Source organism: Myotis lucifugus, unplaced genomic scaffold, assembly GCF_000147115.1.
Source record: "Myotis lucifugus unplaced genomic scaffold, Myoluc2.0 scaffold_4390, whole genome shotgun sequence".
Lineage (NCBI taxonomy): Eukaryota > Metazoa > Chordata > Mammalia > Chiroptera > Vespertilionidae > Myotis > Myotis lucifugus.
Window position 1 is genome coordinate 1 of NW_005875438.1, and position 11,547 is coordinate 11,547.

An 11,547-nucleotide genomic window follows, 5' to 3' on the forward strand; every position below is an offset into this window, starting at 1 on the left:
TTTCTCTCTTTTTCCCCCCCTCCCTTCCTCTCTCTAAAATCAATAAAAACATCTATTTTTTTTTAAGGAAAGTGAAAAGTGAAACTGGGGACAAAAACATGTCTGAGGCATTACACAGCACAGGAAAAAGGAAAGTAATAAGAACATAACTGATAAGCCCTAGCCGGTGTTGCCCAGTGGTTAGAGTGTTGTCCTGCAGACTGAAGGGTCCCAAGTTCAATTCTGGTCAAGAGCATGTACCTCTGTTGCAGGCTCGATCCCCGGTCCCAGTCAGGGTGTGTGTGGGAGGCAACAAAGCAATGTGTTTTGTCAATATTTCTCTGTGTCTCTCCTCCTTCCTTCCACTCTCTTTAAAAAATCAATGGGAAAAATATCCTCACCCCAGCTGGTGTGGCTCAGTGGTTGAGCATCGACCTTGAACCAGGAGGTCACGGTTTGATTCCGTTCAGGGCATATGCCTGGGTTGCAGGCTCGATCCCTAGTGGAGAGCGTGCAGGAGGGCTCAATTAATGATTCTCTCTCATCATTGATGTTTCTACCTCTCGCTCCCTCTCCCTTCCTCTCTGAAATCAATAAAATACATATTTTTTAAATACCTTATGGTGAGAATTAACAACAACAAAAAGAACGTAACTTATGAATGCCTACGAACAATAGAGCCTATGGCAATGGGTTAGTGAATTAGCCATAAGAGCCAGTGAGACCCAAGATCTGAGAGGAAGGAGGGAGTGACTGGATTCTTGCTCTGGGAGGTAAGCATGGAAAAGCTCTACAAACATAAGTTTTTGTGGAGAAGGAGGACGTCTTTGGGAGTGCAAATCAGGGAACTAAAGCATACAAGTAACTATCCCTAGTCACTTCCAAAGGTTTGGGATCATTAAAATTCCTGGGAAATGCCCTAGCCGGTTTGGCTCAGTGGATAGAGTGTCAGCCGGTGGACCATGGGGTCCTGGGTTCGATTCTGGTCAAGGGCATGTACCTTGGTTGCAGGCTCCTCCCGGCCAGGCCTTGGTCGGGGCTCATGCAGGAGGCAACCAATGGATGTGTTTCACATCGATGTTTCTCCCTCTCTCTTTCACTATCTCTAAAATCAATGGAAAAATATCCTTGGGTGAGGATTAAAAAAAAAAAAATCCTGGGAAGAACACTGCCAAGTTACCAATAATCTCCTTACTAAATTCACTATCACACCTGGGGATGTCTGAAGTAGGAATATTCTTTCTACTATCCATTGCTCTTCTCCTTGCTCCAACTGGATGATACCTCTGGTTTGATCATGTGACACCCTGTTAATAGAAATGAAAGAGAACTTGAGGCTTCCGGATCTCTACCGTCTGAAGAAAGTGCCGGATGAGCCACACAACCGAAGTGCCCATCTGAGCTGTGCCAAGATGAGGACCATTCATGGGGGAGGTAAAGACCAAAATGCCCTGCTGGTGCCCAAAGCACAGTGCTCACATTTGTCCCATCACATTCAAAGTTAGTAAATTTGAGGGAAATCCCATAAATCTTAGCAACCCAGAGAGCAAGCTCTCCTCGCCCAGGAGACGCGATGGCTGTAGTTCTCAGCGTCACATCCCTGCGGGCTGTCTTCCCGCCGGGACCCGCTGCTGCCTCTCCTCCTGGGTGAAGTCCACGGCCACGGCCTTGAAGGACACTGGCCCCTGTGACAGCACCGTGGTCGGAACTGGGTGACGCAGAGAAGGCGTCTGGGCAAGAGCTTACCAAGCTCACTGGTAACCAAGTCAACCATGAACATTGTATACCTTCTTATTGTACCTTTTACAGATTGTGGACGGAAAGCAAAGCATCAGACAGACACTGGAAGAGTCCGTTCAGGGTCCACACAAAAAGAAAGCGCTGTCTTGCTCTGAGAGCGGGGACAATCCTGGCTGCTGGGGACACAAGCCGGGCAGACACGGCCCTGCCCCAAGGAGCGCAGGCCTGAGGGCCTTTGTGGAAACACAGTGCACTCGGCGCCTTCGTTTTGCTTCCAGAACATGACCAGTGCTGGTTCTGCGCTTGCTCCCCGGCCGGTCCAGCTCATCTCCATGGCCGTCTCCTCTCTCCTCCGCGTCGTCCTGAGTTAGGGGCCCGGGCTCAGGTCTCGTCCCGTCCTCTTCGCTGTCTGCACTCACTGCTTGATGGTGGTCCCATCTGGCCTCCTGGCTTCAGTTACCAGCTAAACATCACCATTTCCCAAATGTACATCAGCAGCCCAGACTTCTCCCGGATCCCAGACACAGGGGTCCCAGACCTCACACTCGACAGGCCTGAAATTCAACTGCTGCTCCTGCCAACCTGCTCCTCCTGCAGCCGACAGAGGGCGGTCTGCAGTGTCCGCCACAATCACCAAGGCAACAAGCAAGCCAGGCAACGTCCACCCTCAATTTTGGTTTTTGGAGGTGTTTTTGGTAGTTTTTAAATTTATTTTAGAGATGGAGGAAGGTGGGTAGAGACGGGGGGCGGGGAAAGAGAAAGAGAGAGAGAGAGATTTATGTGAGAGAGATACATCAGTCGGTTGCTTCCCAAACACCCCCTACTGGGGACCAAACCTGCAACCCAGGCATGCGCCCTGACCAGGAATCAAACCTACAACCTTCCAGTGCACAGGATGATGCTCCAACCAACTGAGCCACGCCAGCCGGGCCACCCTCGTTCTGTATTTTACTGCAGCATACGCCTACAGCAAGTCTGACCTGGGCCCGCCACAAGAACTTGTAATGTACTGTTGCTTGAAAATGGCATTACCACGACGGTCCCAGACTGGTTTTTGACTTGGTGGCAGGTTTCAGGAGCTTGCCCAAGTTCCCTTTCATGCATAAGGAGAAGGGGAAACCACATTGTTCCTCCTCTGGCTTAAAACGAAAGCTTTATGAGCACTTCTAACCTCAAGAAAGTAGGTTTTAGAAAACCTGGATGACAAATTAAGAAGCCAATCAGCCTGGCCGGCGTAGCTCAGCGGTTGAACGTCCACCTATGAAGCAGAAGATCATGGTTCGACTCCTGGTCAGGGCATGTGCCCTGGTTGCAGGCTCGATCTCCAGAGTGGGGCTGATCAATGATTCTCTCTCATCATTGATGTTTCTCTCTCTCTCTCCCTCTCCCTTCCTCTCTGAAATCAATGAAGATTTTAAAAAAGAAAAAAATGAATCAGAACGGCAGATACTTAGGGATTTTAGGTTCATTACAAAAGACAAGGGAACAAGCCATAGGGTGAGTCTTAAAAGACTCTTCAGAGCAGCAACTGTCCAGACAGCTTTGTGATCACAGAACCAGAACTGCTTACACGCTCACGCGCCGGCATCAGGCCCAGGGTGACCATGCTCTGGGACCATCGAGCCCCCACTCTCTCAGAGCGAGGTTTCCTGCAGACAGCGCGGCTCCTGCCCCTGCTGTCGGGGAGGGAGCGCAGGGCTCCGGCCTTTCTGAGAGGCCTTCCCTGACTGATGAGGACAGTGGTTCTCAACCTTCTGGCCCTTTAAATACAGTTCCTCATGTTGTGACCCAACCATAAAATTATTTTCGTTGCTACTTCATAACTGTAATGTTGCTACTTTTGTGAATCGTAATGTAAATATCTGATATGCAGGATGGTCTTAGGCGACCCCTGTGAAAGGGTCGTTCGACCACCAAAGGGGTCGCGACCCACAGGTTGAGAACTGCTGGGCTAGGAAAAGAAGCACTGGAGTTCCATCCGTGGAAACGGAGAGAAGAGTATCCGCAGAGGATGTAAATGGCAAAGGCCTGAACAGACCTGAACACACGAGCTCCGCATGTCCGAGATCTCACAGGCATCTCTGGGAACCAGGCCACAAAGACAGCGGGAACCTGCTGGGGCCCAGCCACGTCCGAGGATGCCCGGCCCAGCAAGAGTCCTGCCCATCAGGGAGGGAGAAAGACACCCTCAGACATGCAAAGCCTCAGAGTCAGCAGTCGGCACACCACCCGCGTGGCCTGTCCAAGCCAGGAAGGGGAGACTAAGAACCCACAGAAATAAAAGGAACTCCCCACCTCCCCACCACGAGAGACGCGATAGCCCAGGACTCCCTGAAGAGGGTGCGCTTGAACTAGGAATCCCACCCACAAAAGCTTGCTCATTTTGAGAAATTTAAAGTACTCAATTTCTCAAAACGCAAATGCTACAGAATGACGTGATAATCCTGGAAAACAAACTAACTCGACAAATAAACGTGGAAGAAAATGTTTACTAACATGACCCAAACCGGAAAAATGTATAAACATTTAAGACTAAGTTATAAGTCAGCAGGAAAAACAAAAGAAAGTAAGCCATTGTCACAATAGCGAGACCGGCAGTGAAGACAGAAACGGCCCATCGAACAGGCTGCACAGGGCAGGGCTCCGCTGTGGGATGTGCTGGGAAGGGCGCAACACAGTCAGCGCAGACGGTAACACCAGCAGCAGGCGCAGGGGCTGCGGGGAGGGAGGGGCGAACAGGGGCACCCGGGCACTCCGGGCTCTTGGCATCCATCGCAAAAAAAGAAATGACAAGTACCATCCATCGCTTGACTTACATTGACCAGGCAAAATACAGTTCCTCTGTATTCTTGTAAAGGTAATTTTTTTTTTGGTCCATATTATTGAATTGTGAGAATTCGGGTACAGTTTTTTACCTTGCCTGGGTGACATGTGGGTATGTTATTTTAGATCATTAAACAGCACAGGGCTATGCATCTCTTGAGAAAATATAATAAAGATGAATTCTCACCTCTGTGATGTGTGTGGTCGTGTCAGTTTGATTCCCCTGTTCACTGTCAAATGATAATGTAGCTAAATGGGATTGTGATTATTCAAACAACTTTCTTAACTTGAAAAAGAATCCTGAATTGTTTTCCACGTATTAGAAAGAAAAAAAAAACAGTGGAAGTTGAGGCAGATCCTAAGTTAGAGTCTGAGAGGGGGAAGAAGGGGCCGATATTGAGGTAGAAGAATGGGGAAGAGCAGAGAGAAGGAAGAAAGCACCCCGGGTACCCAGATAATAACCTGAAACTCATAGTCAAGGACAGGTGACTCCACCAGACAAGCTTTCCTGGAAATGGGCTGTGACAAGGGGACCCCTGGGCACAAGAGAACACACAGTGTTCACTCTTTTACCCCTCATGGGAGTCCTTTTCACAACCTCCAATAACAGCTTTAGCTGGTAGAAGGAACATCTAGAGCCTGTGGTGAAGCAGGAACCATGGAAAAGAAATGAGGGTACTGGGGAAATTTCTGGGACGAGTTCAGGCTGTTAAGGGAGATGGGCCTGGAGGAGGAGGAACTACTGCCGTGAACAGTGGATTGTGGAGGAAAGCTTCCTGGGAGAGGGGATGGTCAGAGAATGCTGGGACGGTCCCGCACCCCAAGCTTCCATGTCCTCAGCCTGTGGCCTCCCTCACAGCGCACAGATGTGCTTCACCCATCAGAGAAGCTCAGCTGAGCTTCCGGGACCTGGGTTTTCTTGGGGTTTCAGTATGTAGCACCATCTAGTTTCTAGTCAATCAATCATTGGCCAGGAGGTGAACTCAGTCCCCAGCGCCCTCTCCTCCCCAGAGACTGGGCTCTAACCCCTGACCTGCAGTCCCAGGGCTGGTCTTTCTGGCCTGACGGGCCCACGCCCTGAGGCTCCTCCTCCGCATAAGCCCAGGTGTGCTCCAAGGGGCCCCGCGTGGTGCACACACACCCCGACCACCCAGGACATTCCTCCAAGGAACCAGGGACAAGGACCAGCCAAAGTGTTCATGATACGACACACTGGGCATGGCCAGTGAGCAGGGCAGGGAAACAGGTGAGGCTGCAGGAACAGTTTAGGCCAGAGCTGTGGCAGCGGAGATGGGGGACGCTGAAGCAGTGAGGAGTGGAACAAGGGGGTGCTCACAGCCTCTGGAGGAGCTCAGGAGATGCACCAACTCAGGACACGGGGCAGCTAATGACGTGTGAGCAACTGAGTGAAGAGAAGACAAGGAGGAAGCATGTCTGTGCATTGGGGGTGGGTTCCTCTTTCCCAACAAGGGGGGAGGGAGGTATCCCGGGTGAACAGTCCGTCATGTTATGGCAGAACCTCTATACTAACATTCTGGTTAAATGTTTCACATATAAGTGAGCATGATACACCTCGTTCTTTCCCTTATTTGTCAATTTCCTGTGGTCACTGATTCTAAGCCTTAAGCTCTCAAGGCAAGGAAAGGATCAGGGCGAGGGCACACCCCGGGCAGCGGCGACAGTACAGACGTTCCTTTAAATGCAGGGGAAACTGGAGTCCCGCGTCCGGTGGCGAGTCTTCTCCACAGAGTCTGGGCAAAAGGAGTATGGGAGTTCTGTGTACAATGCTTGTAACTGTTCTGTAAGTTGAAAGTTTTTTTTCAAAATAAAATGTTGAATAAAAAAGGATGCTATCAGCACTGGCTGGTTTGGCTCAGTGGGCCTGCAGACTGAAAGGTCCTGGGTTCGATTCTAGTCAAGGACACATACCCAGGTTGTGGGTTCGATCCTCAGTAGGGGCAAGCAGCAGGTAGCCGGTCAATGATTCTCTCATCATTGATGTTTCTATCTCTCTCTCCCTCTCTGAAATCAATAAAAATATTTTTTTAAAAGAATGCTATCAAATAATAGGGAATTATTCAAAGGGACTCAGAAGAAGCAATTCACTGACAAACCCACTTACACATCAAAAGGAGTAACAACTTCAGTCTACCAAAGTCCTTAAACAGCGTTTAAATCCATCAGCTCATAACAGTAACAAAAGGAAACAAACTTAAAATCCTGTTCAATATTTTGGAAATTGTCTTTCTTGTATGATCCACAGAACCAAGTAGAGAGGAGATGTTTTCTTCAGAAAAGTAGTCCAAGGGTAGCCCTGGCTGGTTTGGCTCAGTGGATAGAATGTCGGTCTGTGGACTGAAGGCTGGGTTGTGGCCTTGATCCCCAGTAGGGGGCGTGCGGGAGGCAGCTGATCAGTGATTCTCCCTCACCGTTGATGTTTCTATCTCTCTCTCCCTCTCACTTCCTCTCTGAAATCAGTAAAAATATATTTTTTAAAAAAGGAGAAGAAAGGGTAGAGAAGCACATTGCCACTTCGTCTCCCCTAACGAATCGTTTGGTCACGGTAACGGGTATCACTCAACAGAAGCTAACCTCACAAGACGGAGACAGGAGGATAAAACGGGCTTCCAGAAGAAAGAGGGCCATGTCATGGACAGAGCCTGAGCCTGGTCTGAGTCATTTCCCACCTAACTACCAATCTTACAAGGCGTGCAAGGAATTTTTAAAAAGTAAAGTTTAAACAGATGGCAATGCAATCTACACAATCCAGACTGTGGGAAACTGGGGATAAACAACCCAATTTCTTCAAAAAGCAGATTGCAAGGAAATAACACAAAGAGACATAAAAGAGAGTTACTATTAGATTTAAAACACCGATCTGCCACCTGAATCCTATGACTCTATTCGTGTCCTGACTGAAAAGAACACACCAAACGTTTAGAAAACAGGAACTTTGAACACTGACAGTACACAGGGTTCCGATTTCCCCAACACCTGTTATTTAACCACGGTGACGTTGCTCCGGTTGCTTTATGTCGAGTATAGTTTTCTGAGAGTTTAGGGAAAACACCATGTCCAGCATGGATTGAGCTGACTATATGCCCTGGTTTGCCTGAGATCGTCTTGAATTACACCTGCATTCCTGGTATCCCATCTGGCTTACGGTTTTTCCCAGACAGAAGTTTCCATTGGACAGTGAATATGCCATCACCCTAATTACGGGGTCCGGAGGGTGCTGCACGCTGCTGTGCCCTGGCCCCCGGCTTGTTACCAGCGCCAGCATCCGTCTGGCTGCTCCGTGTGCTGAAAACAGGAAACGGCTGAGGCCGCTCAGGTCATCCTGTGGTTGATGCTGGTCAGCCCATCACTGTACTGCCAAGGAGCCTCCTGATGGGCCTGGGGACTCTTTTTCTTTTCTTACTTTTTTTTTTCTTTTTCTTCTCAACACTTTTTAAAAAATAAGAACCTATAAATAAATAAAGCTTTAAATGCTCCTGGGTTCAAATTAAACACTTCCGGTTCCCAGGAAGTTCAGACTCGAACAATTCTACCGTCCCCGTCTCCTCCCCCAGGAGAGGGCATTGCAGGCCCGTGTGGGGAGGGGGTGGTTCACTCACTGCCTGTTTGCTTCTGTCCTCTCAGGCCTGGGAAGTCCCTGGGTGGGGCCCCCCAGCCATCTGTGGAGCCCAGGCCTTGGCATCGGAGGAGAGGGGATGCTGTAGGCACAAGGAACCTTCCCCCAGAAGCAGGTGGCCTTCGTGGGAAGTGCCAGACTGGAGACCAAAGGGGCTGAGGGGAACTGTCAGCTGGTACCTCTCTGGGCACCTCAGCCTGGGTGCTGGCCTGAGACAGGCCTGCCTTCCAGATGCAGCAAATAAACTGAGGAGAGACCCATGCTTCCGTGTGAAGTGGAACAACAAGCCATACGTTAAACGTTCCAGTACTTGCAGCACAGGTCCTACGCTCAGGCGCGCACACCAGGAAACCGCTGCAAGGCCGCCGTCCTGGGCCCGGCCTCCGGCAGAGCGGGCCTGAGCTCTCCACTCACACTGGAGTGGCCCCCTCCCCAGCTCTCGGGAGCACAGCCATCCTCTGGCCTAGAGCACAGCGGCCTCAAGTGCTGAGCATCAGAGCAGGCACCTCCCCCTCCTGCCACCCTGCCCTTCAAGTCCCTTTAAAGGAGCCGTTAAATCACCTGGGTGCTCGCCTCCTCAGCATGACCGCCCACTCCTGGGCATGGTCCTGGGTCGGGCTGGCACAATGCCCACCCAGCCTGCTGGCTGCTCTGCCTTTGGACACAGGATGAAGTGGCCAGTGCAGAAAGCTGAAAGGACTAAAGCCAGACAAGCGAAGGCTAAAGCCGCTTCCTCCTGGGCAGCCACCTCATTGGACACCAACTCAGCTGTTCCTGTGCTGTGGAAGGCTCCTGGCTCCCCACTCCTCACTCCCTGTGATCTGCCTGTGAGGGCTGCCCTTGCTGGGCCCTGGCCGGGTGACTATGGCCACACTGCCCTCCTGGAGGCAGGCCTGCGGCCTCTAGGCACATGTGCTTCCTTCCTGGAGAGAGGGGCCCTGTCTACCTCAGTGTGGGCTCACACTCAGTTCCCCAGAACCCAGGTTTGGGCTCTCATTCGCGGGCGGCACGCTCAGATAACAGAGGCTTAACGGCTTTTATACATGGGGTGGTGGGAGCAGTAGGGTAGGGGCTCTGAATAAATGTGCAAGTGATGGGCTTAGGGCCAGGGCAGTCCACTAACAGGTACCAGGTGTCAGAAAGGAGAACAGGGTAGGGGCCCTCAACTACGATCCCCCTTACTATCTGAGCTGGGCTGACTGGGTGGTTACCCCAAGGCCAGTTCGGGTGCAGCTTCCCACTCCTGGGTGCATTCCCCACAGCCTCCTCCATCTGATGACTTCGGAAAGCGGGTGGGGAGCCAGGAGGTGTGCCCTGATCTCCTGACCCAAAGCAGGAAGACAGAGAGGGGAGGGGCTTCCCAGGGGCTGGACTAGAGTCCTCCTGGCTTCAGATGGGTGGCCCTGACAGTGAAGATGGGCAAGTGTGGTGCTCCATTCCTCACAACACCTCAAAGGGCTGCACATGGTCCCGGGGAGGAGGGCCTCATTCGGGCCTGAGCCAATGGGGCCACTGGAGGCCCAGGGGCTGCTGGGGTCGCTTGAGCCTGAAGAAGCCCTACTGGCTTGTGCAAGCAGAGTGGGTATGTGCATAGTGGGTGTGGAGCACACTCCTGGTCTGGCAGGGCCACTCTCCACTCCCAGCTCCACTGTCTCTTTCTTGTCTTCAAACTTTCAGCTGTTGTGAAGTGAGGTGGGACCCTGGAGAGCAGAGATGCCACCTGCCCCGGTCTGTGCAGACCTGACTGGGGCATCCTTCAAGCTCACTTTCCACTGAGCCAGTGAGTGACACAGGTTGGTTCCTCAGACCTCAGGCCTGGGGACACCACGAGAACCAGCCCCACTGGGCCAGCACGGCCACCCTGGTCTTTGTTCAGGATGCACCTACCCTCTGTGAGCGGATGTGGGACTCTCTTCCCATTCGAGTCCCGGGCAGCCCCTGTGAGCCGTCTATCTGATCTCACCTGCTCGCCCCACGGCCCCTGAGGGGCCGCCACTACCACGTCTCCATGATGTGGCTCATGTCCTCAGGGGGCACACGGCCTGGCTCCTTGGTGCTCTCCCAAGGCAGCGCCTCTCTGACTCCGTGCAGCGGGCATTCCTCCTGGCTTCTGGGATGCTGCTCCCTGCGCTCCGGGAGCTGGTAGCGCTGCTGGAGCAGGCCCTTGGCAGAGTCATAGAGCTGCATGTCCAGGTCGTTGAGCTCCTTCAGGCGCTGAACAGTGTCCTCATCCACCTCCAGGCCACCCGCCTTGGTGCTGTTGTCCTGCATGAAGGGCCTGGTCACCTTGAGATTGAACGTCCCTCAAACAGGTGCTGCGTCTTGCGCTGGAACGCTGTCAGGCCAAAGAAGGCCGAGCCCGCAGCTTCTCCTTGGCCCTCTCCAGCAGCAGCGGCCGCGCCCTCGGGAATGAAGAACAGGCTGTAGCCGCCCACCTGACTCAGTGGCCAGCATGCGCACCTGGCGGCTGTTGGCCAGGTGGGAGGGGCGGTCCATGAACTCCTGCTGCGCGCAGCCTGACCAGGCCGTGCCCTCCTAACAGGGCAGTAGCTCCTCGGGTGTAGGTGTGCGCCCGCCACACAGGTGGCCCCACGCTGCACGGGCCGCCACTCACTCAGGTAGTGTGGCGCTCCATTCCTCGCACAGGTCATAGAACGTCCTGTGCGTGTGCAGTGCAGCGGGGTCAGGGTGGCCCAGCAGGCGGGGCATGCAGTTGGGGAGCTGGATTCAGTCCAGTGCAGCCCCAACTCCAGCGGTAGAAAAGCGGGAGAAGAGCCAGGTCTCCAGGCGGTTGGGGGGATGGGCCCAGCGGGCAGGCACAGGGCACCTGGAGGTGCATTCTGCAGGAGGCATCAGCTGAAAGTGGGGCCGCCCATCTGCTGGACCTGCAGAAAGACGATCGCTTCGTCCCCTTCATGTGGAAGCACAGCGAGCACACCAGCTCTCACCTGGACAGTAGTACTCGCAGTGCAGGTGGGGCGTGGGGAAGAGGTCGGCCCAGGACCGCAGGATGAGCAAAAGCACGTGGAGCCGGCCACCGCCAGCACCAACTTGCTAGTGCGCTCAGCCACAATCCTGCCACCGCTGCTGCACAGGTCACTACCGCCCACAAGGGCGCAGGGGAGGCGGGGGAGAGGCCATGGACCAAGTTTTCTACTTCCTTCCAGTTTTAGCTCAAGTATCTCATTCTTGCAGCAGTAAATACTGGTTGCTTGCATGAATGCGGAGGTGTTATTAGAGTGATACATACAAGGTGGAGGGGGTTTAACAAGAGTTGCCAGATTAGGCTTCCTGAGCTCAGAGCTTGTATTCTACAGGATGAAGGCGGAGGAAGAGATGAGGTGTGAAAAATGCCAATGGCACAAAGGAAG

General features: G+C 52.7%; 1 pseudogene; it reads right to left on the reverse strand.

Moving 5' to 3' along the window:
* Positions 1–10,171: 10,171 nt before the first annotated feature.
* Positions 10,172–11,275, reverse strand: LOC102419198 (annotated as a pseudogene).
* Between the last annotated feature and the right edge of the window lie 272 nt (positions 11,276–11,547).